Source organism: Elgaria multicarinata, chromosome 1 (genome assembly GCF_023053635.1).
Source record: "Elgaria multicarinata webbii isolate HBS135686 ecotype San Diego chromosome 1, rElgMul1.1.pri, whole genome shotgun sequence".
Classification (NCBI taxonomy): Eukaryota; Metazoa; Chordata; class Lepidosauria; order Squamata; family Anguidae; genus Elgaria; species Elgaria multicarinata.
This window is the reverse complement of record NC_086171.1, coordinates 154,461,390-154,468,376: the sequence shown is the minus strand read 5'-3', so window position 1 is coordinate 154,468,376 and position 6,987 is coordinate 154,461,390. Positions and strand designations below refer to the sequence as shown.

Below are 6,987 nucleotides of genomic sequence, written 5' to 3'. Positions count from 1 at the left end.
AGAAATGTGTGCTTTTGCACAGTGGGTGGCATCTACCATGTAATCAGTTCCACCTACTTTATAGAGCTCGAGGTGTCAAGAGCTGAACTTTATCTCAGCTGCTCCCCAGCTCTGTTCTGAAGCATGCTAGATAAGTATAGCATCACCTTTGCCACTGCATGTACCAGACTGGTGCTACTTTTGTCTACCAGTGTTGCCCATTTTAAAACCAAATTTACGGCATTATTATCACATGCAAGTTTTCATAGATTCCTGAGACCTAATTATACACAATGTGGCAAATGTGATACTATAACTATGTAGCGGATTCAGAACCTAGATGGGGATTGAGGAGCAGCTGGAATAAAGCTCTGTAAATAATTGATCACTTGGCATACACACCACCCATTGACAAAAGCTCACTTTTCTGGCAACGGGCAGCCCAGTCCTATTGGCTGTGGAGTACTCCAGTCATCAGTGAGTTGTAAACTGTCCTGTTAGAATGAAATGGCCCAAACTATCCACACTTTGCTGCTCCTATTGATTACCTGTGTAAAAATAGGGCAGAAAAACAGAGATGAACACCCACTTCACCTATCTGACTTTTTCAAAACCACAACTATCAGATGTATTGGATAGGAGGGCAGTAAATACATGCCAGGTTTCAATACCAGCATTTTCCTAGTTTCTCAGAGACCAGAAATTGGATTCACATGCCTGATGCATACAGATTTGATAGGTTCCTTGTTGCAAGATCTCAATACACAGGCAGAGCGATCCTATGGAGGAAGAGTCCATAGCAGAAGAATCACCACTTCCTAAGCCCTGCTAGGCCCACCTCGGCCAGCTTTATTCCTTTTTCAGCCCTCAGTCATCTTTTTTTCTGCCCTTCTCCCATGGTTTCAATAGCAGGGAAAGTAACTACACCAGCTCCAAAGCTGGCATAGTTTCTGTCTCTTGTTGGGGGCATGATGCAGAAATGCCAAGGCTTTGAATCCAGCCAATACAAGTCCTATTCCTTATCCACCCCACTTTCAGCCCTTACTGTTTTTGGAGCAACAATGGCCATGGAGCTTTATACAGGTGCAACAGAGTGTTTTACACTCCAGCAGTGGACTGTCTTCTCTGTCTGCAGATCTCTTTTCCCAAGGGCAGCAACATCCAACCTCGATTCAGCCAAGCTCTCCAGGAGCTTAGATTGCTCCCTTAGTGTCAATGTCTGCTGCTGGCTTGGGATAATGGAAGTTGTAGTTCAACAGATCTGGAGGGCATCAGGCTGGGGAAGACTGTTCTATAACATATATATATATATATATACACACACACAGGTTTGTTTCCATAAAGGCTTCAGCTGATACAGGTTGCTAAGTCCCTCGCCCGACTCCTCCAGGCTTTCCAAGGTAATCCTACCCCCCTTTATGCCTCTTCGTCCCATCCCCCCCACGAAGGGGGCAGCACTACGGTCCGGAGTATGAGCAAGGCATGGCCGGGGCCCTTGGTGGCCGTGTGGGAGGCCGCTCGCCTACTGTGAGCCCCGGCCCTATCTCATGCAAGCTGGGCAGGCAGCCCACCCAAGGCTGACAAACCCCAGGGAGAGGGGGACATCTGCTTCCCCTCCCCCTGACCCCCAGGTCTGCCAGACGGCGCTGTATCGGCGGCCTCCAAGCAGCCCGTGCCCCCATGATGATATTTAATTAATAAACTTTAAGATCTGCTACAACAGCATATGTTACACCAGGTACAGCTAGTATATGCAGAATATTTGTCTCTCTACCATGTGTGTTAGCTGGTAAGCTATATCCAGCAACACTAAATACACTCTTCCAGCTCAACATGTTATCTTCCATCCCAACATGCACAGATTGTTCACAAACAACTCCAGGAAGAAAGCTACTACTGAGAATGTGAGGAGTTACTCTAGCAGGAATCTGTGGAGCCGAGACTGGCCCAGCCTTTTGAAACCCTATATATGTTTCACATTAGCTCTGTAGCAGTGAGGCTGGAGAGCAAAAGACAGGCAAAAAGCAAAGGACAAATTAAGACAAGTTCTTGGATAACTGCAATGGGGGAGGGCTTGTTTCAAGGCTTCCTCACCCCACATCTAGGCTGAAGAGAGAGTAAGCCTGTTATACTTGCTATACAGACACTGCTAAAAACAGCCTCCCTATGAGGAAAAAAAAATCTCCAGCTGATCAATGTTATAGTGGAGATCTTTTTACAGGGAGTACGCGGCTCAATCCATTGACAGTCTATAATTCCATATAGAAACCTGTAGAAACTGTTTCAATGCCCCTGCAAGGTAGAACTTAATGAATTCAGAAATATTTATTATTTAAAAAGCGTCACCTACTGTTTTTTCTCAGTTTTAACAACAGTAAATACAACAGCATATCCAGTTTAAGATTCACTAGATTTCACTCAATTGTAACATTGAAACATATATAGCCAAACATTTTATGTACACTAGAAAAAGATTTTATGTACACATGCTTACCAAGTGTCACTAAAGCACCCTCCATGTATAGCTTTCAATACTAAAAAAAATTAGGAGGAACAGTCTCAGAAATGCTACATTCTGGCAGAAATAGGGACCAGATAGGCTGAATCGTCTGCTTGCATTTAAAATACAGTAACACCAAACCAAAGAAATGACAGACAGAGAAGGAAAAATATTCATTTAAGAAGTGGATGACTATTGAAGTTGTCTCTTATTCAGATGCTGGCTGGCTTGCTCTTCCATCTGCAAGGCAATGGATAGTTCTTCCAGAGTGTCTGCAGGGAGGGGGAAAAGACAGAAGAGAGTAAAGTCAGCATGAGGTTCATACAGCATAACCAAGGAGAGCCCAGTTCAGAAAGAAGCAGGAACCCAGCCTACACAAAACATACTCAGTGCAGCATACACCTAAACATCCTACTTATCTCTATGCAACACCATATATATAGAGAGAGAGACAGACAGAGAGTGTGTGTACAAAACCACCACTACTTGTAACAAATCTGCTTTTACACAATCCCATGAATGCATTTCAACTTTTCCATTTGTATACACTCACAGGATCACTTTAATAAATAGCCCAACAAAAAAGTAATTGGAGGAAGACTCTAGGCCTATTCTCTAACCCACTTTTACCATAAGAAAAGTGGTCCCATATGAAATAGTTCTTTTGAAAGTGTCAACATACTGTTAAGTTGGGAGCACAGATAACATTAAATGAACTAGGACAAGATGAAGGTGAGACAACGTTCCACCTACCATAAAAACTGTGGGAAACCTAATAGCTTGCATCCCTTGGGAGCAGTCTATGCCAGCTGAAGGATGCTGTCCTAGCACAATAGGGTTCTGTAGGCATGCCAGCATGGGCTTTATTTTGCTAATTTAGTTCCTAGCACTACAAGTATAACTGACTTGCTGGCCCACTGCTTTTATTAATACCTACTGAGGTATTATGTACACCCAAGTTACCTTTTGAAAGGGCGGCAAACTCAATGGGTAGGATAATCAGTAATATCCTACCCACAGGACAAACAAAATATGACTCAAACTCAAAGTGCTTGTCTTTAAATTTCTTTGCCCTGCATTCTCACTCCCCTACACCCCTTTCACAGCCCCTCAGTTTGGCCCATCAATCACATCTCCTTTATCACCTCCCTCCACTCTTAAATTCTGCCTGCTTAAAACAGAATAGTCTTTTCCTTTCTATACAAACCCTTGCAGTCTACTTCATGTCATTCCACATGGCCTATATTTAACACACAAAGTAATTTCTGGACCATCCTAGCTTCATCTTACCTTCTCTGGCCCCATTATGCTTCCCTTACCATTACTCACTGTAAAACCACAGATCTCTCCCCACCCTTTACTATCTTGTGTATCGAATGTAAGATATAATGGTTCTGTATCACTTCTATATAGTGCTAACCGCATCATTGGCCAAGTGTTAGTAACATAGCAGAATATTCTGGCACAGTAAAATTGGAAGGCCAACTCCCAGGAGCCTGTAGCACTTTCACTTCCGTACCATCTTCTGTGCTGAGTTAGTGAAATGCAGCCCCTGTGTACCTTTCAGATTGAAGAAGCGTTTGGATCCTTCATTTATGAAGCTCTGGGCTTGGTACACAAATGCCTCCAGGTCACATTCAGGTTGTTCCACAATGTCCAGTAGATAGTTACAGTCATTCATTTTCTGGATGCAGAAGTGAGGAGAGTTAGGGAATTGGGTTGAGTTTGTGACGTAAAGTGGGTTTTACACACTTTACTGGAAAGATTTGCTAACATTTGCATCAAGACCTTGTCAAGCACTACTCAATCTATAGCAATTCCAGTCATAAGCAATTATTTTCTTATTTATAGCACAATTCCACTTCCACAGCAAGTTTTTACACCACTGTTGAGAAATGTGTTATCTGGCAGGAAACACTCCACACTGAATATCCACGCTGTGCAGAGGGGAGTTCCTGCACAACCGTTGTGTTACGTTGTATATGGAAGGCTCCGTGGAGCTTTCTGTTGCGTTGAGTTAACTTTTCCCACTGGCTACAGAATTCCCTGGCAAAAGTGGCAAAAGGAGTGAGTGCTACTCTAGGAGAGCCACCAGGATTAGTTTTTGCAACAATGGCTGATGGGATACCATCGGGCGGACTGTGGGAGGAGAGACTGCGGAAGAACTGTCAAACATCATGATGGATTTTACTCAACGCAGTGGTAGAGTTAGAACATGTTGTGTGGAGAGTACCCCTTAAAAAACTCAACCACTGAATGAAGTTTTCACACTGCGTTGACTAACATGTTGTCTGAACTGAGCCATATTGACCTGCTTCACATGCAATGACAAACCATAGGTTGTCTTTACATGCAAACCCAGAATGATGTGTTCACCATGGTTTGCTGTTGGATTGTGAACTCTGAGTTGTTTAAACAATGGCCTGTTGTTAAGTGTGAACCCAGTACTGTGGATTGTTTCACCAGGCTACAGGGGCAGCAGGAAAGAGTGGTAAAAAACCCAGGCCCTTTATATGCTAATACTGCAGTGTTGCAAAGACATTTGGGATACAGGGAGGGAGCAAGTGAAGGAAGAGGGAAACAAACAGTCCAGGAACTGAGAGAACAAACCATGGTTTAATTGTCTGCCAGACAAACAGGGTAGGGCAACAAATGATTTAAATAAACCATGGTTTGGCATTATGTGTGAATCAGGCCACTGGCAGGTACAAAAGACAAGAACTTCTAAAATGCAACATCTGCTTCATGAAACACCTGAATGGGTTAATGTGATGCAACACTGCATACAGGAAGCATTACATTGGCTCCCAGTGCCTACTGTTACTTTTAAAATTGTCCCCACTCTACATTGCTCACTGTCACTAGAAGACAAGACATGCATTACCGATAATTACCGATGTATTCCACAAATTGTCCAGAATGGCAACCTCCAAGTGAACCAAATCAGCTCCCAACTCTTTTGGGAAATAGCCCCATCTGGCCAGATCTGCAGAGACAGTTTCTAATTGAGCTTGTTGCTTGTTTGCTACTCCTCCTACTCAGAGCCTTGGAGCGCCAATTTCCAAAAGGGCAAAATCAACCAAATTCATATACTGAAGACGGGTGGAGGGGATGAGGAAGAGAAGGGAAGCCCCCAGTTTATGCTCAAGCCCTTCTTCGTAAATTGTTGGGAGCTATGTGAGCCACCACCACCGCGCCAAGGGAATGGGGAAAGCAACCGTAGCGCATGCGCATCACTCCCACAACGCCCTCACAAGAATCTGAACGTGTCAGGTATGGCAGGCGGAAGAAGACACTTCAAGGCATATCGCGTTTCTTGCCAATCACTTGACGCTTACTTACCATTGCTACGCTGAATATTAATCGACGAGCCTGGCTGAAGGCACCTATAAACGCTCGACTCCATGCTACCAGAAAAATCTCAGGCGTCAGCAAAGGAGCAGCTCTTCCACCTTCAGAAACCGGCACTGCAAACTAGGAGCATTGACCCAACTGCCGCCGTTTTGAACGGGGCGCGCCGCAAAGCCCGCCGGGAAATCAGTCAAGTGATGCAAGCACTCACTGAACTACATCTCGTAGCATGCTGTGCGGTGCTCACCCAGCTCTATATTTCCCCCACTTATTTACCGGAGAACTACATTTCCCAGAATGTCATGCAAGCCATCGTTGGTAGAATACGTACACATCTGAAGTTGTGCAACTCCCAACAGCCTTAGCCCACATAGCCCATGATGAGGCATGATGGGAGCTGCAGTCCAATAATATCTGGAGGCCACAAGTTGTTCAGCCCTGGTTTGTATAATTAAAAAAAGAAATAGTGATGTCGGCACAATGATTTATAATAGACGCCCAAGTATAAGGTATTTCTCTGTTTATTTATATGTAAGGTTTTATTTCGATCGATTACAGATGTCTCTCAGTTTATAAAGGAGGTAGTTGCAATTGATGGCGTTTACTGTTTTATGGATGATCCCAATAATGACATACTGTTCTTAGTGATATCTTAGAAAAGTGAGGAATTCTTATACATAAAGAGGCTAACAGCGTAGACCTAATTATGCACATTTACTCATAAGTAAGCCCCATTGAGTTCCATGGCACTTACTCCCTGGAAAGCATATATCGAACTGCATTCTCTTTTGAGAAAACATGTATTTTGGCAAAGTATAGCATGCTTAAAGAAAAAAAATAATTATCTCAGAAATTTGGAGTAAAGAACCTTTATCATAGTCTATTTTTTGTAACCAGAAAGAGTAGCCCAACCGAAGTCAGGCCTCAAAAAATTAGTTGAAAACTCATAAATGTTCCTCTCCACGGAAATCTTTAGTAAAAGGCGAAAGATTTATACGATCTGAAGAGAAACCAGAGTATGAAGAATAGTACGGTGCCATCCTTGCCGAAGCATCCGTGTCTGCTCTTTAGGTGATAGTGACCCATGGGAGCCGTACATTAGTATTGCTTTTCCACAATAAAAGATACATGAAGAAAGGTCTACCTATTTTTCGTAC

General features: G+C 43.4%; 1 non-coding gene across 1 annotated transcript; it reads right to left on the bottom strand.

Moving 5' to 3' along the window:
- Positions 1–6,734: 6,734 nt before the first annotated feature.
- On the bottom strand, positions 6,735–6,850 carry LOC134413468 (U5 spliceosomal RNA). The gene has a single exon (XR_010026481.1). It is a non-coding gene; the product is annotated as a U5 spliceosomal RNA (small nuclear RNA).
- Positions 6,851–6,987: the final 137 nt, after the last annotated feature.